Source organism: Meleagris gallopavo, chromosome 1 (assembly GCF_905368555.1).
Source record: "Meleagris gallopavo chromosome 1, MGAL_WU_HG_1.1, whole genome shotgun sequence".
NCBI lineage: Eukaryota > Metazoa > Chordata > Aves > Galliformes > Phasianidae > Meleagris > Meleagris gallopavo.
The window spans coordinates 172,531,884-172,556,999 of NC_139404.1; the positions used below are offsets into that span (position 1 = coordinate 172,531,884).

A 25,116-nucleotide genomic window follows, 5' to 3' on the forward strand; every position below is an offset into this window, starting at 1 on the left:
ACAAGTATGCTGCCTCTTTGGAAGCACTATGCTTTCTACTGCAAGTACAGCCAACTTTGTGTTAAGTCTTGGTTTGGTGGGGAAAGAAGTGGAAGTTCATTTCAAGTAGAATATTTTAAAAAATGCTTTTACAGATACAATTGAAAGTCTAATTGTGGGCAAAAATCTGAAATATTTTAGCGGGCTTCTGTAATGTGATTGGGTGCAGTAGTTTTCAGATAGGAACTACTTTTTTGGTCTCTAGGCTGGCATCAACAACTTTTCCTTTTTCTGATTCCCCTCCTCATGCTGATTTCATTAATCAGACACACAAACAACTTCAGTGATCCAGATACTGCTATTTTCAATAATCTCTGGATCAAAATCTGAAGCAATTTGTACATCCTGAGCAACAAGAATTGAGCTTTTCCAGGAAAGATGGGGATCAGAATGGATGGTAGAATAAAAATCCATTTTCTTATGATGACATATGTAAGGTTTCTCCCAGCTAAGTAGTTTGAGGAAAACAAACAAAACAACAGAATACAGACTGCAAGTCAGCACCTTCCCTTCATGTAAAAAATTAACCATCCATTTGAATTTAAATCTTCTTTGTCTAATAGACAAATTCAGTAGTACAACATTGCTTTTCTCTTTCCAACTCAAGTAATTCCTGATCTCCCATTTGGCTGGGGGGTTGAAACTTGATGAATCTTGAGGTCCCTTCCAACCCAAGTCATATACTATGGTTCTCTAATTTTAGATTGAAAAAAAAAAAAAAAAAAAAGTAGGAATTAAATAATAAATCTACGTAACAACCAAGCAAGGCCTTACCTCAACTTACATGTTCTATACATGCCACTGATGTAGCCATCTTGATATGCTTTTCTAGTAAAGCAAGCATCAAGAATTTCAGACTGAAGAATGGAACTGAAAGATCAACAGAAGTAGCATATAAATGACTTTTTAGTTTGCAATGCCAATTTGCTGCCCACTTATTACTACATTAAGTGCCAAAAATGAAGGCCAATCCTAATGCTAGCTGAAAATTTTGAGCTATTAGAGCCAAAGTTTCTAAACATTATCCACTAAAAAATATAAAACCAAACTCAGGATGCCCAAATCTGGTAATAGTAATGCCCTGAATAATAACTTTAACACACCCTTCTAGCTGTTGTGTGTGTGACAATCTCAAAAACAAATTCTGAATAAGAATCATAAAGACAGACAAAACAATAGGGTAAATTAAAAAAAAGACCTTCAGTTGCAAAATTCTTTAAAAGATGACTTCATTTAGGAAAACTAAACAATTCAGAAAGCATCACTAAGGGCGCCTTTATACCAGCTATCAATATTGCTTTCTTCAATCGAACAATAAACCACTGTTAATCATACTGCCAGCCAACTGCTTCAGAATTAAGCAGAGAACACTTTATTCAAAACTTAGGCTAACAAAACCAAATGAACATCTATCTCCACCAACATCCTTTTCTCAAAAGCATTAATACTGAGCAAAGCTCTTGATCACAGAATCACACAATATCTCAAGTTGGAATGGACCCACAAGGATCATCGAGTCCAACCCTCGGCTCCACAAAGGACCACCCAAACCCAAGCTGCGGCAGCTTATGGCTGTGCTCACAGCCCTGGGCAGGCAGTTCCATGCCCACCGCCCTCTGGTGCAGACCCTTTCCCTCACCCCCAGCTGCCCCTACCCTGACGCAGCTCCATGCCGTTCCCTCGGGCCCTGTCGCTGTCACACAGAGCAGAGCTCAGCGCTGTCCCTCTGCTCCCTGTGAGAAGCTGCAGCCGCCATCAGGCCTCCCCTCAGCCTGCTCTGCTCTGGGCTGAGCACACCAGGGGCCTCAGCCGCTCCTCACACACCGTGCACTCAGACACTTCCCCATCTTTGCAGCCTTCCTTTGGATTCAAATAGCTTTATGCCCTTCTTACGTTGTGGCACCAAAACCTGCACTCCACGCAGGTGAGACTGCACAGCACAGAGCAGAGCAGAGCAGGACAACTGCTTCCCTCGCTCAGCAGTGCAGGGCCTGACTCACCCAGGGTATGGTTGTCCCTTCTGTCTGCCAGGGTGTACTGCCGACTCAATTTGCCACTAACTAGAACACCCAGATCCCTTTTGGCAGGGCTGCACTCCAGCCCCACACCCCCCAGCTTGTACAGTGAGCCAGGGCTTCCCCATCCCAGGTGCAGAACTCAGCACTTGTGCTTCTTCCGCCTGTACTCAGCTCTGGTGAGGCTGCACCTCCAGTATACTGTGTCCAGTTTTGGGCCCCTCACTACAAGAAAGACATTGAGGCCCTGGAGCGGGTTCAAAGAAGGGCTGGTGAGGGGTCTGGAGCACAGGCCTTATGAACAGCGGCTGAAGGAGCTGGGATTGTTCAGTCTGGAGAAGAGGAGGCTCAGGGGAGACCTTATTGCTCTCTATAACTACCTGAAGGGAGGTTGTAGTGAGCTTGGGTCGGCCTCTTCTCTCGTGTAACTGGTCATAGAACTAGAGGGAATGGCTTCAAGCTGCTCCAGGGGAGATTTAGGCTGGACATGAGGAAATACTACTTTTCTGAAAGAGTGGTCAGGCACTGGAGTGGGCTGCCTAGGGAGGTGGTGGAGTCACCGAACCTGGAGATGTTCAAGGAATGTCTGGATGTTGTGCTGAGGGACACGGTTTAGCAAGAACTATTGGTGATAGGCAGATGGTTGGACTGGATGATCTTGTGGGTCTTTTCCAGTCTTGGTGATTCTGTGGTTCATGCAGATGGTGACCATCCTCAAATTTGTCCTGATCTTGGTGCAAGGCCCTTCTGCCCTCAAGGAAATCAACACTCCGCAAATTAACTTAATATGACTTTCAGATCTTTATTGGAGTCACTGATGAAAACAAAGAGAACTGGCCCTAAAATGGAACCCTGCAGAATCCCTCTGGTGACAAGTACAGCCTCCCCTCGCCCAACACAAGGATGTTTTTATTGTCATGGGACATTCTTAGGGTCCCATCGTCATATCCTTATGATGTCACGAGCCACCTCCCTGCCAACCGCTATAAATATGGAGACCCTGACAACAGAACACCAGTCGCTGACTGATTTGTCTGCGAAGCACACATCTGAGAGTAGGAGCTGCTGACTGCCTTTTCTCCTATTGTGGGAGCATTTGTGGAGGAGGATGGATCCTTCTCCACGAAAGGAGCTTTGCCTCTAGATAGCAGCAGTGAGCCTGACCAGTGCATGTAGACCCACTGGAAAATTATGTTGAGCCTATGGAGGTGGACCCACCTCCAGAGGATGAACTGATAAAGGTGGATCCACCTTTATCAGGCCCGGGCAAGCACTATAACATCATACTTGCCTGGAGATGTCACTATATCCACTGGTGGCACAGCAGGGGCTCTCAACTTCCATCTCCGGTGTTGAAGAGTCACCATCTGCCAGAGAGCCCCTGGGCCACCTGCTGCCCTCTATAACCCCTTCTTACCCATCTCTTTCCTCATCCTTCCCCAAGACCTCTCACCTCTTTCCCAAGCTCTGAGGAAAAGGGAAGGACTGGGACTGGTCTCCTGTATGTTTCTGCATTGAGAAACAGTAGTCCAGTCTCTGAGCTCCCTATAGCTTCCAGATAAGTCCTGAAGAAGAGGGCAGGACTGGTTTGAATGGGAAGAAAGGATGACATTCAGCATGAAGGTTCTTCCAGTTGCTCCATTAGGACTTTTATTTCAAAACTGGACAAAAAACAATTTGAGAGAACAATACAAAATAGTAGTAGCAATAAAAACCTAAAGTTCTTTTCTAAAGCAAAACCATGACTCTCCAGTTTTGGTACCTCACAGTCTGCCCTGGGTCCTCTTCACTCTCCCCAGAGAGAACTTCAACATTCTTGCACGCGAGCCAAATGCATATATTTTATTTTAATAGGGCTACTTAATAATGAAAAATAGCTCTTGCTACTGGAACTGCTGAAAAGAACTTACGAGAAGTTTGCTACAGGGCAGCTGGGCTGTATTTTGAACTCACTGTAAGTTCATTGACTTCAATCATAACGTTTACAAAAATAAATGACATATTTATTAAGCAAAACTGTTTATAAAGTCACAATGCCTTCAGTTCTTTGCTCCAGAAGACCTACAGTGTTTATCCTAGAAAATAACTTTCTTTTACTTTGCATCAGAGATAAAAATCTTTGGGCACAGCAGGCAGATTTTAATTCCTTTTGACAAAGCGTGTCTTTAAACTTTATCAGGACACTTACATGCACTCTTCTTTAATTCAAGATGGTAGATTACTACTGAAAAAGATTCAAAGATTAAACTAAGAGCTATTTTTAAAGATAAAATGAGAAGGACACAGGCACAATGTTTCCACCTGTCTTACTGAGTTCTATGACATACAGTCATTTATTTCTGTGATATTTTAAATTAATACAGTAATACATGCAGCCTGGCCAAATACATATCATGTTATAAGCTTGGCACTTTGCAGCTTTTTGATTTATGCTTGAGCACTCTATCTTAGCACTGCACTGCATATTTGTGTATTCTTACATAAGAGCCACTGGTGCCTTGGTTAAAAGTTTATGCAAAACCCTACCACATTCTAACACTAACTCATTTCTCTGAGGTTTTTTAAAGTAAAAACCAGGCATGAATATCAAAGAGCACACTGTAAATGATCGTTTCTAATCTTAGACACGTATCAATTATTCACTAGCTTGTTCTTCTTGTGCTTTATCGTATAGACTTCACCATGGTAACACTATTCTTCATTTCCTAGCCTTAATCAGTGAATCTGTAAACTAGTATTAGATTTGGCTGTTGGAATACTTGGTATTCTACTTCACCACAAATGTAGACACGAACAGTGTCTGTTTTGTTGCACCATGAACCATGGAGTTTGCAGGATAACAGTATGCCTCCATTTGCTTAGCAACATGATAGGATAACTTCTAAAACGAAGCCAGTTCCTGCTTTACTTACTAAGCACAAATACATAGCTCTGAATCACCACCTGGAAACCGAGAATGTAAAAGGCGTAAATGTAGTGTCCTGAGGCAATACTTACTCTAAGCTCCTTACACAGTCCATCTTTCAAAGACCATACATTTTAAAACTCATATTAAGGTTTAGAATCAAATCACTTGTTTTCAGTAAGTAACTGAACCCAAAATGCAGTCACATCTCACAGCCTTCTTGGTACTATAGAACTTACAGAAGACACAACTTTCATTTGATTGTTTTCTTTCCCCTTTCTCATATTTATAGCTATTGCTACACATATCATTTTCAATCTTCTCAAAATAAATATTTTTCTAGCAGCTTTTCAGTCCACCCATTTCTTTTTTGCAGTGAGTTTTTCTGCCTCCCTCCTTTCTTTCTAATTCTCTTTTTCATTATCTTTTTCCCCCTGTATTTCCCCAGTACTCTTGATCCTATTCATCTTCACCTTCCTTTTTGCCATTGTTACATACACTTCATTTTCAAACACCTCAATTTTTGAGGCTTTTTTATTTTATTAATCCAAATGACAAATCTTTAATGCTTTACCATTCCTGCCTTCAACTTGTAAAGCAAAACAGTATTTCCTCTTTGCCCACTCTTACACTGGGTCTCTAGGGAGTACCAATCAAGCTGTGCTTTTGAGCATATCATTAATTTTGATCCCAGCAGCAATTTCTAACGTTTCTTTAATATGTAAAAATCTATCTGTAACATTGCCAACATGGAAGCAACAGTCTTTCCCAGTAAGTCCTTAATATCATTCTTTTTTAGAATAATGAACTGTGTGATACATTCCCTTGAAGAATAATTAACCTCATGCTGGATAAAAGTGAAAAAGGCATAATTCATTTTCCTGAAGGAACTATCACACCACAAAAACTGCACAAATAAGAAATTTTGGGATGGCACAGGAGGATGGATATTGCCTAGAAAGAAAAACTCTTAGTTGTTCACGCTTGGCTAAGACTCCATTGTCCTTGACAAATTTGTAAGCCTTTGTGAACCTTTCCTTTGGGTCTGCCCTGCTCACCAGTGACCTACTGTCTCTTGAGAGCAGGAATTACCAGGCTTGTACTGAGTGACTGTCAGCTGTCCTTCTGCAATGGAGCTGAGCATGGTGTAGTGGTTTCTTTTGTGCTGCTCTTTCATCCAAAGCCCTAACTTGTGGAATCACACATGGATCTGTCATCTTCTCCCCCATCTCAGTGTAAATAAGGGTATAAATAAAATACAATATAAAACAAAATAAAAATAGAATAGGGGGAAACTGTGATGCAAATTCAATTAGAAACTTGATCATATTTTCAGAGCCTCACTGCTGTCAAGGAAGATGTTTAAGATGACAACAGAAGAAAGAACAACTGACTGAATCTATCTCCTCCAGGTACAAAAATGGTATCGAAAGGTGGGCATCAAGGCCCTGACCATCTCTTCTTCCTCCTTGCCCAAGAATTAGGTGGCTTCTCTGCAATGCAGAGAGCTGTGAGAAAAGCTGCTGGGAAAAATTTATGAAAAACCTTCTTGAGGGTTTCCCTCTTTTCCTTGGGTATTACGCTGTGCCCCTGGTGTCTGTCTGAGTGTCCATGTGGCATAGCCATGTCTGCTCACTGACCTGCTGGCTTCATCTTGGGCCTTCATGACTACAGACAGACCTGTCTGGCAAACTGGACACCAAGCTGGACATAACTCAGCAATATGCCCTTGCTGCTAGGAAGGCTCATAGTATTCTTGGCTGTGTTAGTAAGGCTAGCAGGTCAAGGGAGGTGGATCCTTCCCCTTTACCCAGTGTTTGTAAGGCTACACTTGGAGTGCTGAGGCCAGTTCTGGGCCTCCCAGTACATGAGAAACCTGGACAGACTGGAGTCCAAAAGAGGGCCACCAAGATGATGAAAGGCCTGGAGTACCTCTCCTGTCAGGATAGCCTGAGAGAGCTGGGAGTGCTCAGCCTGGAGAAGAAGAGGCTCAGGGGGATCTCATCAGTGTCCATAGATACCTGAAGCATGGCTGTATTTATATGCCAAGAAGCTCTACCCAGTAGACTGTACCAGCACAGGCACACAGGAGGTTCCCTCTGAACACTAGGAGCACTTCCGTGCTGTGCAGGTGATGGACCACTGGCACAGGCTGCCCAGAGGCTGTGAAGCCTCCTCCTTGGAGTTCTCTGAAAGCCAGACATGGCCCTAGGCATCCTGCTCAGGGTGTGCATGCTGCAGCAGGCTTGGGCCAAGTGGCCTCCAGAGGTCCATTCCCCCCACAGCCATTCTGTAATTGCGTTAAACTGGTCTTATTGGCTGCCCCTGGATACTGCCACCACATTACACTCTCCTTACTAGGGTGGGGTGGGATTATGCTGATTGTTGTCAGCACCAGCTGCTGGCTCACTTTCACTTGGAGAGCAACTACATCCTGCTGATCCCTGACAATCAGGCTCTAACAGATTGTACTGTACAGAAAGTACTGTATCTTAAGCTCTCAGTAAGTGCTATATTAATGTCTGGCCCCCCCCAAAAAAAAACAAAAACAAACAAACAAACAAAAAAAACCACAACCACCAAAACAAAAAATCATTTTAAAAATACTTTTAAAAAACTACTTTTTCCTATCCATCAATGGCAAGGTCATCACATCTCCGTATCACATTGAGTCAGCCCCAGTAATCCATACACTCGCAATGTACTCAGTTAACCATAATATTCCATTCACACATATCAAACTGTTGGCACTTCCCTCTGCACACAGAAGCTGCCCGGCCAGCAAAGGAGGACAGCAGGACTATACTCACAGCTCTCTTCAGCTGAACATACTGCAGCTGCAGGCTCTTCAGGTTCTTTTCCTCGGGCTTGAACACAAAGCTTCAGTGATCTCCTCACAGCAGAACAGTGTGATCCTGACCTCCTCCCAGACCTTCCTTTCCTGATTCAGCTTCTCCATAAATATGCTAGAAAGCTCCTGCGATCAGTCAGTATACGTGCCAGTTCTGATCACCTTGCAATTTTGCAATTTGCACCACACAATTTGCACCACGCAGGAATGTAGATTACAGCCCCAGTAAGTGGTAAGGGGTTCATGGGCCTCTTCTTGCTGAAGCTAGTATAATTTATAATTATTTCAACAAAATCAAACAAAACAGTCCTTGACTATTGCTGCACTACTTTGAGGAGTCTGTCCTGCAACCAGCCAAGCTCAGCCAGCAAAGAGACCACAGAGAAGCTTCACACGAGAAGAGCTTCACATAGGGGAGAAAGAACTTTACTTGGTCGTGATATATTAACATGAAAAGGCCTCCCATAACACTTCTGCATATAACACAGGTGTATGTTTATTGATAGAACTACTAAACGGGCTGTTGCTCTCCCATTATCACTTCTGCACGTGCTGTCCTCTTTGCATGAATGCTCTGTGCAGCCCCTCCATCCACAGCTGCTCTCAGCATTTGGTACCAGTCGTAAGGTGGATTCTGCCACCTTAGAATAGAGCCAGAAGGTTTCTTCCTCAAAATCTATCACTTTCCTAAATACAAGACATGAACACCACTTGAAATATGGTACTGCTAAAATACGTAATCCAATAATTAAATTTTATAGCATAAAATGAAGACATTATAGTTTCAGAGCATGAACTTCCAAATGTTTAAATTGCAATTATTTAAAATTCCAAATCAACTTTGATCCAAAAGGAGAACAGTGTTAGCACACCTGCACAAATTATACTTTACCATTGTAATTTAACTGATAACACTAACAAATTTCTGCTGGAACTACTGAAAACTAGGAGCATGTTGAAAACGAGACCTTGTTATAATACTAAGATTGAAAATACTTCTCTAGAGAGTAAAACATTTACTCAAAATAACAGTAAAGTAAGCAACTGCCTCTTGAAAATCTTTCCTTGGCCAAACTTGGACATTTGATGTTCTGTAAAAAAGGCCATTTGTTACCTGTTTGTTACCCACTAGCCTCAACAATCTTTTTAAGTGGTCAGACTCTTATGATGAATATTACACAAAACCACACCAGAAAGGATTTTTTTTCTATTTAACATTATTCCATCTGACCAGCAACAAGATCCATTAGGCTTTCTGAATCATGCACAGTACAACAAAGACTTACTACTGGCATTCATCTGTTTAAATTGTAGAGCTGATATTTACAGCTGATATTTACAAGTTTGAGGTCAAGTAAAGCAAGCTAGAGGGAGTTTATCTACACAATTTAACAAAACAAAACATCACCAATCAACTAACCACCTTCTTGTCCTGCCACAATACACATTAAAACACAGAGAAGAAAGGCCAGACAATGACTGCATGCAGTACCTCTGGATTCTGACCACTGAGGTGGAATGGAAGTTAAATCAAAATAAAATAATTCTAACTTAATTAAAATGGCAGAACTACCTACTTAAAATCAGATATAACTACATTCCAAATTTTAAGATGCTTTTTATCTAAAAGGTTACTTGTTACATTATAGACTAGATCAGGCCCAACTTGCTGTTGAAGTCTAATGCACTCAGTTATGCTGAATAGGATCGCTCCTTCCAGTCACATTGGAGATGCAGACAAATTTAAAAGTACAGTACAGCAGCCTTTATCTTAAAATTCCATTTAATTACATTTCTAGTCTGACTAAAGGCATCTAATGCTGTAACATTTCTGACTTCCATGTTTTCTTCATAGTATCAGAGGACTTATTTCAGAAATTAATAGGATACTTTGGCTTAGGTATATTACAACAGCTCTACAGCCTCTACTGCTCCAGTACAGGCTTGATTCTGTTGCTCACCAACAGACACACACACACACACACACACACACACACACACACACACACACACACACACCCCCAGTGCTGCTTCAGATGTGGCAGTGTGTCACAGTCCCCCACTGTCAGCTGAGGAAGACATGGGTCTCAAAGCAGTGAGAATACAGGTACACTTCACACTGTCTTGTTATGTTCTTAAGTAGCTTTTCTGTCCTTAACATCTGTTTACCTCAAACTACTGAAGCCATTTGGACATGTTCCCGGGTGCTCTTATGTTTTTTAAGCATCTAAACTGGCAAATAAACAGGCAGGGAAGGAAAAAAAAAAAAAAATTGAACAATCAGTCTCAGATCACTAGCCTGTATTTTATGTAAAAATCAAGCAGACTCCCTACAGAATTACATTATGTGATACATTACACACTAATTCATCATCAAAATGCCTGTGGTTAATAACTAACTTCAGGGTATAACTGACACTCCCACAAATAAAAGAATATAAGTCATGATTTACACATATATCAGAAGCTTTTTTTTTGGTTCTGAAATGGAAATCATAACACAGCAACATTAATTAAAAGTCTCCAAACCTACCTTTAACTTCCTTAGATTTATGCTCACCTATGGGAATTCAAGAATGACGAATGAGCTGCCACAGCTCTTGCCTTATTTCAGAATCATGCAGGCTCACCTGGTCAGCTTATTGAAGGCAGGCATGCCAAAAACATGAAGTCACTCACATTAGGGCAAAAGGCAAGGACTGAAACAGGACGCTCTATCAGTAACACTCCTAGTACTTTTTTCAAGTTCTCCTAGATTCATGTACAACCTATTATTACAACTATATTAGCAAAATTCATTAAATGCATCAAATACAATAGGCTGAATATGAGATTGTGAAATAAATTAATTAGCTCCAAAAGCTGCTCATTAACAACGCGTGCAGATGTTAACACACACTGCTCCAACGTGATCATACACCAACAGTTGGACTCAGTGGCTGTTCTTGCAGTGCCACATGACAAGTTATGGATAATTTTGCAATAAAATGTTAAGGCATCAGAATTGTTGCCAGTAAAGCAAGTACATCTGTGTGAAGGAGCACCTGTGTATGCTCATTCTACAACCTTTTATAAAAAACTGCAATCAAACAAAAAGAAAAAAAAAAAATGCATTGTTTGAGCTACGCACAAAATGCCAGTAATGGTAATCCAAGCAATGAGCCAAGTATCTGAAAGGAGACTATGGGAAAGATGGGGACAGCAGGGCCCCCTGTGATAGGATAAGGGGAAATGGTTTCAAACTACAAGAGAGGAGATTTAGATCAGATAGAAGAAAAAAAGTTCCTTACAGTAAGTGTGCAACACTGGAACAGGTTGGTTGCCCAGAGAGGTGGTGGTTGCCCCATCTCTGGACACTCAAGGTCAGGTTGGATGTGGCTCTGACACACCAGATCAAGCTGTAAATGTCCCAGTTCACTGCAGGACTAGATGCCTTTTAAAGATCCCTTCCAACTCAAATAATTCTATGATTAGTGTGTAATAGAGAAAAAAAAATGTAATTTAACAGCAGATTCCAACACACCAGAATACCAGACTGCACATGAAACTTCGTGTCCCTGCTCTTCTGCCCTGAGAGCAGCCTGCTCTGGGACATGCTCCTGCTTCCCTCACAAGCAAGCAAAGATGGGAAGGCCACAAGCAGTAAGTCTCTGGTGGTGACAAGCTGGGACACCTTTCACCTCCACCCTGCCTGTGTTGGTCGTGGCTCTCTGATGATTACCAGAAGCTCATACTTCAGCAAAAGGCACAGGAATCAGTAAAATGTGACCAAATAGCATCATTAACCTTTTTTAACTCTGAATAATGCAAAATCATTAAAGTACAAATTAAAACTGACTCTCTCAAAGTACTTCTTCAAAGCATACTTACGAATTCTTCAGAAGGGCATTATTATGGGGAAGGAAAATACCTCCTCAGCTGATCTTTATACAGTTTCAGATACATCTGTGTCTGCCACCAAGCAACAAAAATATTTGTGTGGCGTCACATCCAGAATCATGGCAGGAAGAAATGCTAAGAGGGAATGGTGGTGCCTCTTCAGAGACTGGAGATCTCAGGTACGTCCCAAAGTGAAACTGCTGTTTTGCTCCAGCACCAAAAACTGCTACGTGCACTGCAGCATGATGTTTAATGTATGGAATGATGCAAGTGGGGCACTACACTCCATTTAGTCACTACTTCCCATGGGCACCTGGCAGAGGTATCCAAGATGTTCACCCCTCTCTTTCAACAGTGTCTGCCAGTGTGGCATCTCATAGCAAGAACACTTTGCCACTCAGCCCTCAAAAATGTATCTCTATGCTTCAGTAACCACAGGGTTCCCACTGGCAGGGACATGGGAGCCATCGGAACAGCTCACATTAGTGCTTCATCTAATGCAGCATGTTGGCTACTCATTAGCTTGCAGCAGATGGTTTGACAGAAGGTGCAAGAAATTCAATGGTGGACAATTCTGATTGGAAACGTGTGCTTTCAGTTGCTCCATCTCATTTGCTTATATTCTGAAACACAAGGATTTACAGCTGAAAGGACTTGAAAAATACTCAAGTAATTTTTGTGTTACATACACAGATTACACTTAAGCAGCTAAACATTTGTTGTAGAAATACCAGCATCCCTTTGTCACTCACACATTTCTGTCAGTTAATCCCAAACTAATTACACACCATGAAAAAAGAGCTTCTTACATATTTGAGCTTTTCTGACCTCATTACACACTTCACTCATCCATTAGAATGGAAAGACAGGAGAAACAATAAAGGCCAGCTTCTGCATGTAGTTCAAAGTGGAGAAAGTTTGCAACTGCCTATCTTCTCAATCTTGCTTTAGATGGAAGGTGTTCCAAAACCTACTGATCATTGTTGTCACACACTGACTTGAATTTCTGTTCTCTTTCTGGATAGCACATATATTCCAATCTTTGCTGACAATTAATTCATATGCGTAGATCAGGAAAGAAAAAACAAAACACTTGGAGGCTTGTATCATCTGTTAAGTCAGCAACACAGAGGAACATTTTCTTTGAAGTCTCAATAATGTGTACTTTCTTTCATTTCATCCGTTGAAGTACCTCGTTAATGTATGTCAGCACTGTACCTCACACTATGTTAACTTATTCAGAATCTTTTGTGATTTTCAGTAGGCAAATACACAACCTGCAAGCATATCTTTCTTTTTTTTCAACGAATGCTCACTTTTTATCCAGCACAGTATCACTGCATCTGTACCACTGTTAATAGCTAACAGTGTAATTACTGCCTCCTGAATCTTTTCTCAAGTTTTTATGATGTAGTAAAATGTTATCTACCATTTTAAGCTACTACAATTGCTACTGTATGAATTCCACACAAATTGTATAGAAGAACTGGCATATGCTTGAATACAGCTTATGTGGCACATTAAGGATCTATCTGCTCATCTCCTAAGGGAAAAAGAAATACCAACCTGTGCAATTTATTTAAACCTTTCAAAAGAATCAAAAACCAGCTCAGCCATTTCTTTCTTTCTTCCTTTCTGTTATCTTCTAATAGTAGCAGAAATTAGAAGCAGACTCATAATTTTACAGACTGCTTCAGACTTCATATGAACGCTGCTGTTTCTCAGCTAGATGCAGTGACCTAAGTGCCAGTGGGTACTTCCAGCCCTCACAAGTTGTTCCGGAGTCCTGCAGGCAGCACACAGATCCTCCCAAGGGATGGGGAACGTAATCAGGCTGTTCCAAGAACAGAGTCTCATTTGTGACTGGTAGGAACATAGATACTCCTACTATATACCTCCAAATGCATTATTAGCATGTGAATTGCTAGGCCAGTATTATAGGGGAGAAAAGACTCTAAAGCAATGCTTTCAAGGAAAAATAAAGAACACTGCAATAGAAGAAAAAAAAAAAAAAGCATTAAGAAAAAGACTTCGAAGACAATGAAAAAAAAAAAAGGCAGAACAGCAACCCTCCATTCCCACAGTATGTTTCCCTCCACTGACAAATGTGACAGTAGGAACTAAAGGAATCTCGACCTTCTCTATTTTTATAACTTTCTTATGCAAGTCAATTATTTCTTTTTAAATATGCTTATAAACTTAAATCGTTAATTCACTCAAAAAAAACAACCCACAAAACAGCAGTAGGAGCTGGCAACAACTAATGATGTCACCATATTAAATACCCGCATTTACACCAAATGTTCTACATCATCCTATCAAAGATAAGATAGAACAAGATGTACAGACTTAACTGTTCATTTTGGCCTTTCATTAGCATAAATTGCACCAGCATTTGCAGCTGAAACCTAAAGCAGATTCCAGATGAACAGCCCTGTTTTGTTTCCCCGCTTTGATTTTACATGAAGGCACGAGAGACAGAGAGAAATCCCCAAACCACAGCCTTCAGTCTCTGAAATTGTGCTTTTATTAAAGAACAAAACCAGGAATCCTTAGTAATACAACTGCACACAAGAAGAATCCAAGCCAGTTTGTCGCTGTTGACTCCATTTAAAAAGCTCAGAATCAAATCTAACCTGTAACCATGAGGTCCACGCAGGAACTCTTTTCTACAGGACCTTATTTCCAATACAGCAAACTTCAGTGGTTACCTAGCAAAAAAGATCTCTACAGTCTCCCCCTAGGGACTATCAAATCATTAAGAACTGCTGCTTCTAAATAGCAGCAGTAACAAATTTGCACTTGAATAACCATCTACAGCTATAGCTCCCCAAAGAAAACATTGGTTTTGAGTTATGTCTGCACAGGTAAATACAAGGCAGAACAAGAAGCAAGCCCAAGCCCTAAACACAGCTGCCCATACTGCTCACTGCACGGCTGCCTGTGGATCCGGGTCCATTCTCTGGGACAGACCTGCTCCACACCATGGCCAAGTTGGTCCCTGCCCGGCAAATGTGGCTGCAGGGTGCTGTTGCCAGCTGGAGGCCAACCCACACATTGTGATCTCCTGGCCTGACTGGTCCTCTCCTGCCTGCTCCTCTCTGCTCCCCAATAGTGACTCCAGCAGGTCCTCATCTTCCAAACATTCCATGTGACCCCAAGGACAGCAGTCAGGGCTAAATATAGACGCAGATGTCCTCTCTTCCTTTTTATAATGGCAGTGTTTGCCATCTAGTATACAAGATACTGGATGTATATAAGAAAATGAAAATAAATGATGCGTTTTACCTTCTGAGATGACGTTAGCAAGCACTTGAGTAACTGCAAGAGCAATACTGAACTATTTTTGTACTGAAGGACACCTGCTTACGTTCTCATGAGACTGCTGTAAATGGCCATAGTCCATTTACTTGCCATACTTAGACTGTGGAAGCAATGTCACTGCAGCATGACTTTCCTGAGTGATGAGGCGACAGAAGGACCTTGTTCCACTTTCCACCATTGTCCCCACATGGTTAAAAACAGCAAATCAGTTACAACTACCAAATCAAATACTGAAAGGTAAGACTTTATTCCCAAAAGTCAGTTTGACATGAATTAGAAAAACGCAGTCTTTAAAAGAACGTATTAAAATGAACAGATGCTGGACACCATACTTCATTTGGGATACTAACCATTTTCAAAAGGCTTTACCTGTGCCCATTTCTCACCTCCCTGAAATGCCAGTTTTCCCCTCCTTCATCCTTTATTATCCCCCTTCTACATCCAGTTCTTACCACTGCCACCACCAAATGCTTTCACATCAATCTATCAGTTTTCCCTAATTTATAAATGCCATTTATCTTTGCAATCTTTACCTTTCTTTTTTATTTCTCCTCTGGATTTTGCTTTCCTGTCTCATCTCCTGTACATAGTGTAAGACCAAACTGTTGAGGACAGCACATCATTACCCATAGTGCACTTCTGGGTGCCACAAGATTTAACTGTAATTAATCATTATAGACAGAAAATAGTTTTCTATTATCCTTTCAGAAATTAAAAGAAATAGGAAATCACCCAATAAGAAATAAAAGTCGTTATCCTATTTGCATGGTATGGATTAATTTCAAGATGACTTGTGTAACAAGACTTCCAGACAAAATTGATTAAATGACACTGCAGCAGCCCTGAACTAAAATAATGTTTTATAAAAATCCTCCCTACTTAAAAGGAGTCAAACACTGTGTTGGGGTATGTGACTCCACATTTATTTTTAATAAACTGCAGGAGCTTCGTATCTGCAATGTTAAAGCTCTTCATTCCAACAGATGCCCTAATCCCACATGCAAGACTGCACTCTTTGTACAAACTCTTGCTTAGATTTTCAGGATAAGGGTATTAAGCTGCAAGATACACACTCATCAAAATGCCTTGCTTGAACAAACTGTAGATATTATAGCTTTCAAATTAATAATGAAAACTTACAACTTCTGAAAAAAATCATTAATGAAATATCTGATCCATATTAAAAAAAAAAAAAAAAATAGGCCGGTGCTTCTAGTAATCCCCTGTTGATAACAGGCATTCCAAGAAATATTATCTGTTTTCAGAACGTTTTGCACTTCTCATGAACAAACAATTTTATTTTTTGAGATTTATATCCTTATAGAGAGCATTAGAGCCCAAGTGTTGCACTGTAATTGAAACGCAGAATTCAGGTCTGCTCTGCTAAAGCTAAGAAGCTTATGTGATCACGGGGTCTGCAAACATGTCTCTCTCTTCCCCTCCCAATAGTTTTCAACTGCTTGGGAAGCATTACCCATTTTTGCTAGAACAGTGACCTGAGAGGCAGTTAACTCACTGTGTGCTCCATGGAAACAGCTGAGTAAAGAACTGCTTCTGATGGACAACTCTGGTGTGTGCCACAGCTGAGACAGGGCTGGAGGAAAGGCTCAAATCACGTTACAATTAACAAAGCTTTCATGGAGAGAAATGTTACCATCATCATCAGATGAACCATAAGATAAAAATTCCTAAGAAACTGAACTTTACTAGCCCTAGATCTCATAGAATAACATGTCTGCTGTTAATATTGACCACAATTAATCAGGAGGAGGAAGAAACTGGAAAATAAAATATGAAAGATGCACGTGTTACTGCTTTTTAGTCTAAATCTTCTAATAAGGATTGTCTAATAAAAACTTTTAATCAATAGAACTTCTCCTTCAGACTGTGCATTGCTGGGAAGATCTCAAATGAGCAACACAACTTCTTACGGATATAAAATGTAGAATTTTGAGGTACTGAAAATAACCATTTAATAATAACCACATTGAAAGTGCATCTATGGACTAATCAGAGCAAATTTCAGAGCGGCGTTTCAGAGCAAATTCTGATTAAGATAATACATTAAGCTTTCCTTCTAACTCATTTCAAAGCACATCACAACACAATATAAAAAAAGGAGATACAGAGATAAGTGATGTTAAGTCTGTTAGAAGTACTTTACTAGAAGTGACATAAGTATATTCCCATTTAATAACAGACTACAACTCTGTTAGCACATTTAAAAGTGGTTGGTGGGTTACCTGTCGCCTGCCCTCAGTGCCAACACCAACTGCAGGATCGTTGTGGCATCTCAGCACATGCTGAGGCTAAAGCCATGGCCCTTGGCCAGCAGCAGGAAGGCCAGTACTCTCAATACCAAGTAAATCCTAGCTATGTTGTTCTCATAGAATCACAGAATAGCTCAGGTTGGAAAAGACCTTAAAGATCATCAAGTCCAACTACAACCTAGCCATTCAACCCTAACTCTAATAACCTTCTGCTAACTCATGTCCCTGAGCACCACATCCAAACGGTTTTTAAACACATCCAGAAATGGTGACTCAACCACCTCCCTGGGCAGCCTATTCCAGTGCTTAACAACCCTTTCTGTAAAGAAGTGTTTCCTGATATCCAACCTAAACTTACCCTGGCACAACTTGACACTATTTCCCCTCGTCCTGTTACCTGTCACCAGTGAGAAGAGACCAGCCCTGCTCTCGCTGTAAGCACCTTTCAGATATTGGAAGAGAGCAGTAAGGTCTCCCCTCAGCTTCCTTTTCTCCAGAATGAACAGCCCCAGTTCCTTCAGTCTCCCCTCATAGGACAAATTCTCCAAGCCCTTCACAAGCCCTGTTGCCCTTCTTCTGACCTGCTCCAGCACCTCCATGTCTTTTCTGTACCAAGGTGCCCAAAGCTAAACACAGTACTCGAGGTGAGGCCTCACCAGTGCCGAGCACAGGGGTTTTCCTACAGCTTGTCAGGTATATGTATGATGGTATATGCAGAAGTCCTGCAGAGGAAAAACATGCTCTGTTCCTAACCAAAGTCTCCCACTAGTTGATACAAAGATTCTTTTTTAGATATTATGCAAATAACATGTATTTGAAAACCAATTACTAGCTAAATAAGTACACCTAATAATTCATTCAAAAGACAGCAGCATCACATAACACTGTTGAATGTTTCCACTCCCTCACATGCATAGCACTCAAAAGTTCCCATCCGACCAGAGAGGGGTGCTCTGGAAGGGATTCCTAGAAGAATTCTGTGTTCCTTGTCACAGCCCAGTCACGATGTTTTCCAGTGTCTGCTCCAAGACAAACCACAGACTATGATACAAGAAATAAAATAAACCCACATCCTCACAATCATTCATTTCACAACAAGGACTGAGACATATATGTGAACTCCTTTCAAAGCACTCTAATTATCTGTGCTCTTGCGTAGCTCAAATAAAATAAAGCACTCTCCCTTGAAGTACAGGCCAATACTCTATGGACTTGAGCAACAGTATTCCTATTATCACAAACCATACTTTGTTCAGCTCATTTAAAAAGATGACAAGGAATTTGTAAGATATATTTTTTTCAGTATAAAGTTTCAAGAATTGAGTTTCAAGTACAGAAGTGAACACACACTACACTTTTGCCTTTAGGCTTTCAGGCACCTGCTTAAAACATCTATGGACGTTTCTTGGCTGACATGAACAAAACAAATCAAAAAAAGTAAATAAGATCTACGATTTTTACCAAGGCAGTATTAGAAAACTTCAGTTTTCAGGGGCAGAAATTCAAGTTTTAAATTTAGTTCTTGCCGCCCCTGACTGTACAGACATCAGAAATTCTCCCATCGTTCCCCCAGACAGGCATCAACACCTACAGCAGCCTCCTGCTATGGCAGCCTGCACAAATCCACAGCTGCTGCAGAACAGAACGAGGAGACCTGTTGCAAATATTCACTGTACCATGGAAGTGTTACCATAAACAGGTTTTAATGACACATTGGTAGAAATATTAGCAACCAATTAAGACGGTGGATTAGCACATTGAGCAGTCTACTGATTTCTAGTCTGCGGGAGGTGGACCCTCGTGCAGGAACCACGGTGCTCCTTTCTGGGCCAGTTTGGTAGGCATACGGAAGTCACAGATGTCTTTTCTGGAAAAAGGAAACACAAAACATCCAGCCCACCTCACTCAGAAGTCAAAAGAACACTCATCTCAAACAGCACTCTGCAATCTCAATCAAAGACCAAAAATACAAGCCCTCAGATGGAGCACAGAGACTGTTCAAAGCCTGTAAAAGGTACTGCAGAATTCCACCAGCAAACTGTAAACTTTTCAGGACCCTACACAGGGCTGCATGCAAACACTGTAAAGTTCGAAAAAGTCAGAAAAAGGAAATACCACAAAGAAATCCATGCTTAAACTCACGAGCATTTACTGAATAATAGTGGCTGGTAGCATTCTACCACATACTATTTTAACATTTTCACAAACACGTGGTCATCTAGCACAGAACTTAGTTTTTCCACCAACATCAGGAATTTAACATTATTCAGAAATGGACTGTAAATTTTAGAGATAAGTATCCCACATTCAAGATGATGCCAGTACTGGAACTGACCATTATTCAGAAACAAATTGTACAACTCAAATGCTTTAGGTTCTTTGCATCAATCTTTTGCTCTTCTTTTCGAATAAAGATTTCTCATCTCTGAGGAGATCTTTAGATGTGTTTATTGATGCTGTTTGTATATAAAATACTTGAACACTTAGTGGGACAGCTGTTGGAACACTAACTTCACAAGTTATCCACATCCAAAGTAAAAGACCTAATTAGAAAGCATGGGCAGGCTCTCTACTTAATAATTAAAAATAAGACATCAACCATCCATTCTACAGGAGAAGCTGAGAATATCCAACAAACTGATGATAATGGGAATCTCTGAGAAGCAGCTTCTGTTCCAGACCTTGCTCTGACACAGGCAAGTTACCTGAAGCCAGGCAGTTTCACACCCAGTTTGGTATTAGAAGCACTGCAGCCCCAAGTGTAAGGATGTGGGCAGAAGCATCTCATTTTCCCCAAATGTTACATTAGCACAAATCACTCAATTTAGAGGAAAACATTCTGTGAATTTGGGCTGAGTATGGCATCAAAAACAAATAAGGCAGCAGTTAACTGGCAGAAACTTGCTAATCTTCGAAGTAGCCACAGATACAGATTGGTCACTTACATTGGTTCAAAATGATCACAATCTTAACATCTGAAAAGGACATTAAAGTTTGTTATGTGGTTTTTAAGCCAACTCCAAAGTAAATAGCATCAGGTTCACCTCGAATATGAGATGCAAATTATCTCCATTTTCTTACAATTCCCACTGATGCATCTGTTGTTAGTCATCATCACAGACCCCAGATTTAATTTAGTGCAGTCGTTCTTATATTCAGTCCTCCAGGCCATAAAGCTGAAACACTACAAGCTGCATCATGGAATTTTCTCCTGTAACAATAACTCTAAAATTAGAGAGCAACAGCCTTCTGTACACACTATGATACACAGAATGTTTATGAGTCCAACAAGTGTATTCCAGTTTTATTTTCTTATCCAAATTCAGACTGAAATTTATTATACAAATCACTGCTATCCCTGCCTGCTTACAGACATATGACAGTCTTCCCTTCCAAGATTTTGATCAAACAGTCCAAGATAAAGCGACACAGCAATGATGCAGATCATTCTCAGATACTGTCAGTCAAGTAAAGCCCACACTGGCTCCCTGAAAGCTTTATTTTACTAGAATAGGAACATGTAAGGAGTTCGTTTATTTTATCATAATGACCCACTAATAGGAGATCCACACAGATTGAGGAAAACAAATTAAGTGGTCCACTTTTGAAACAGAAAACATGAATTTAAAAGCCCTAAAACATTAGTACTGGTAAATACTCAAATCTCAAATATGTCATCTAGAATCCAGTCAGCTTGCAGAAGATGTTTCTGCATGTCACGAATAACTAAGATGTGTATAAGCACTGCAGGAGTAGACTGAAAAGAAAAACAAACCAGAACATAATACTTCCACAGGTTTGATTTCTCTCTGAAGTAGAAGCTCACTAGAATTAATAGAAGCCAATGACTGTAACAACTGACAGTTAGGCTCATTACAAAATGGCAGATGCTATCTGGAAAGGCGAGTTAAATAATTTATCAAACAATTTCAAATATCATCAAATTCAGCGCAGCCGCCATTCAAACTGCTTTTAGCATCTGATATGGCTCTAATGGAAAAGTATGAGCTATTCAGAAGCCCTTGCTATTAAGCAGAATTATACTAATGTTTTGAAACGTTACCCAGACATGTCCAGAAGTGACACACTATGAATCACATTACAAATACGTTCTCCTGCTCTTGAAATATTACCAGCAACATCCAAGAATTTATGCAAATTAAGAAACAAGTACTTTTGGCAGTCATGTGTCACAATGGAGAGCATGGAGATTTTCGTTCCACACAGCCTAAACCATTTTTTTTTTTTCCTACTGAATTAAAAAAGATACACACAGCATTTACCCCATAACAGCATTATAAATATCAGCCAAGGCTTCTCCAGAGAATTAAACAATGCCCATATGGTACAAAAGCAACTTCTTAGTAATAACAGCTTGTACTCCATTGTTCAAAGCACATCCCTTTTCAAAGAAAATGTAAGTCAAGATTACAGTTGAAAGCTTTCCTTTCATACAAGTGAGGGGGCTTTTACACCATTCCAGTATGCTTTAGGGCACTGTTAATGATAGAAGGACTCTAGAAAAAGTAGGGAGAAAAACGTCTCAAATTCAGGTAAGCAAAGACAACTGGGCAAAGACAGCTGGATGAACTGAGATGCTAATTTGATTTAAAAAAGAAAACAACATATAGTCTTCAATGTTAAGGTGTTCACTTTATGAATATCAAATTAATATATTAATCTGCTATTAACCACATTCAAATAAATAGGGAATGTTAAGCACAGATTTGGAAAGAATAAATATCCAATTCATGAGTATGAAATCTAGCAATAATAGTTAGTATGATGCCATGAAACTATCAGCACATTAGTCCAAAACATTACGTTGTCTGCTAGCTCCCAGGACTACACAGCATATGGCTACAGTCACCTGCAGATGGATGCACACGAGGTGCCAGGGACAGAGCAAGAGGAAAGAAACAAATTGCAAGATGGGAAATTTCTACTAGATGAAGAAAAATTCATCACAAGTGTGGTCAAATGCCAGCACCACTACAGCCAGTGGGAAGATGGAATTTCCATCCCTAGAGATGCTCAAAACTCATCAGGGCAATGGCTGAGCAACCTGATACAGCCAGGTCTGCTGTGAGTAAGGGGCTGGGCAGATGACATCCAGAGGTTTTTCCAACCTGAAATACTCTATGATCCTATGATTACAAGCTTCTTTCTTAAAATCCCTTCCCCTATTGGACATACACATTTCCTTTCTCATTTACACCCTAGGATGTCTCCTGTATACTTACAGTGGCTTTAAAACAAACAAACAAAAAAAACAACTTCTCCTTTCTGAGAAATCATGATGAGATCATCAGCAGAACTAGTATAAACAAACATGGTTTGATATAACTAATGGTTTTGTCGCAAGAATCAGCTGAAACACAGTAGCTAAAACAAAACCAAAGGGTTAACGCACAAAATAATGAACAACACTGCCAGTTATCACTCCTACCTACACCGCCAACACGCTGCAGATCTTCTAAACAGAAGTGACGGTACAGAAGAAAACTACAGATCAAAATCTCTCAGGTAATCCCACAAAAAGAGCCAGCAGGTACCTACATGATCAGGTGTAAGTATACACATGGCTGACACCTTGCACCTCAGCCTGAAGACACGGCCATGGAGGAGGACACAGCGATGAGCACCTTCCCTCCTGTGCTTAAGGTGTGACCTTAAGATAAATTCTCCGTAAACATGCAAAAAGTAAAAGCATCAGTGCATACCTGTGGATATTAAGTGGACCGTGCTTATAGACTCATCCTATCGATTTTTTTTTTCCTGAAACACAAGTATTGGCCTTAAAAGAAGGAAAGAAAAAAAAGGCAAACAGTCGAACACGTGGTGTTGCTATTTTTGTAGGCAAATAGCCCAGCCCTTCAGAAAGACGGCACAGGACACCTGTACCAGCACCTCACCCAAAAGGGCGCTATTTAATAACGAGCACAGGAAAAAAAAGAAAAAAAAGAAAAAAAAACCCACCCCAAACCCACTCAGGCCTCCCGAATCGCGTTATTTCCCACTCTTTCAATAAACACGAAGCTATTTTTAAGCACACCGAGACGGCAGGCATAGCTAAAAATAAGTTTGCCGGCGCGGAGCGGGACACTGTCTGTCCCTCACACACCGTCCCCGCCTCCGGCAGCCCCGCACGGCCCGAGGGGCGGCAGGTGGGGCGGCGGCTGAGAGGCTTTTGTCTCCGATCGGCCCGGGGAGACAATAAAGGAGGCGGCCGCCGCAGGGTGGGCGAGCCCGCAGGACGCACGGGGAGCCGAGGGGAAGGCGGACCCTCGCCGCGCTGCCAGCAGCCCCCAAACTTTCTCCCTGGCCGCGACGGGATGGAGAGTCGCCGCGCAGAGCTGAAGCGGAGCCGAGGATCGCACCCGGCCGCCGCCGCCCCTCCTCTACCAGCGGTGCACGGCACGGCACGGCACCCGCACGGCACGGTGCCGCCTCAGCCGTCCGCCACCCTCCCACACGCGGATGGGACGCGCACCGCGCACCCGCCGCCCGCTCGCGCACTCACCTGCGCACGGCGATACGCAGCACCGACAGCGGCGCCTTCCTGCCTGCCTTCCTTCCCTCGCTCGCTCCTGTCAAAGTTGAGCCCGGCCTCCTCCGCCCAACCCCTCCCTCGCGGTCGGCAGCCGCAGCCCGCAGTCAGCCCGGCCCTCCCTCAGCGCGCTTGGCGCCGCCCCGCTCCCACCTGGGTCCTGCCGCCGCCGGGCGGGGAAGGGGAAAACGAGGAGGCGGATGCGGGCGGCCCCGCTCAGCACGGCCCCGCCCGGAGATCCCTGCGTGGGGCGGGGCGGGCGGCTCCTCCCCGCCGGGAGAGGCGACGCCCGGGCTGGGCTGGCGGTGAGGCGGCGGTGGGATGGCTTCGTTGTACCGCTCGCGCAGAACTCCGTGGTGGGAGGACTGGCGGCCCCGGGAAAGGGATGGCTGAGTGCCCGCGCTGTGGGGCTGAGTCCGCCCCCGCTGTGTGGGGCTTCTGTCTGCAACTGTGAATAAAAACATCGGGGATTTGAGCGGTGAATCCGGTAATAAAGAGTTCTTAAACCGAAATCCTCCCGGGGATGTGTGTTTCAGGGGTTAAATGAAATCACAAAGCAGAAAAAGGAGAAACGTGCGGTAATTGCTGCTCGGTATTCAGAAGGGAGCTTCTGAGAGGCGCCTTGATAAGCGGCACTCCTTCGCTGCCAAGTGCGGGAGCCAGCGAGAAACTGTGAAAAGATGGGTTCTTGAACCTGCAGTGTAAGATAACGGCAAGGTGACGGTGTGTCTGAATGCAGCCAGCCTGTAAAGGCTTGAAACCCTCCGTGTTTTGTATCGTTTTCAGAAATACCAAGGAATATGCCTGGGAACACAAGATACAAGTCGTGTGGAGGTTGTCCTTGTTTAATGGTGAATGTGTTTGCTTGGGAAATAAAAACTCGTGAGCTGAGGTACCAGGGAAAATACCAACTTCTACTCAGCTCTAGGAAAATGGCTTGAAAAAAAAGCAACCTGGTGAGAAGCAAATTGCTCTTTGAACAGCACAGCAGGTTCACTTGGCCTCCTAGGGGTGGGCATTCCTTCTCAGCTTGTCCTTCCACCTTTCAGCTCTCCCTCCTGCCACTCACCCGTAGGTTTTCTCTCGTGTGTGTGCGTCAGCTGAGCGTCCGTGTGCTGAGCTGTGTGCATGCTGAGTGGCTGGTCTGACTGCATGTGTCATTAATCTTTCCAAATTAATAACAAGCTGAAGTAAAACTGTGAGATTAGTGATGACATTAATTAGTGGTGCGACTAATTGAGGTGCCTCATCTACATCTCTCTGGATTCTTGTGACATCTCAAA

At 42.1% G+C, this 25,116-nt stretch overlaps 1 protein-coding gene and 1 pseudogene across 1 annotated transcript in view; one reads left to right on the plus strand and one right to left on the minus strand.

The window, feature by feature from the left end:
• The window catches only part of FRY (FRY microtubule binding protein), a 238,116-nt gene extending 214,173 nt beyond the window's left edge, over positions 1-23,943 (minus strand). The window contains exon 1 of the mRNA XM_085216046.1: positions 23,807-23,943. The gene's annotated coding sequence lies outside the window, so the exon portion shown is untranslated. The remainder of the gene's footprint in view (positions 1-23,806) is intronic.
• Positions 3,007-3,616, plus strand: LOC146545789 (uncharacterized; annotated as a pseudogene).
• Positions 23,944-25,116: the final 1,173 nt, after the last annotated feature.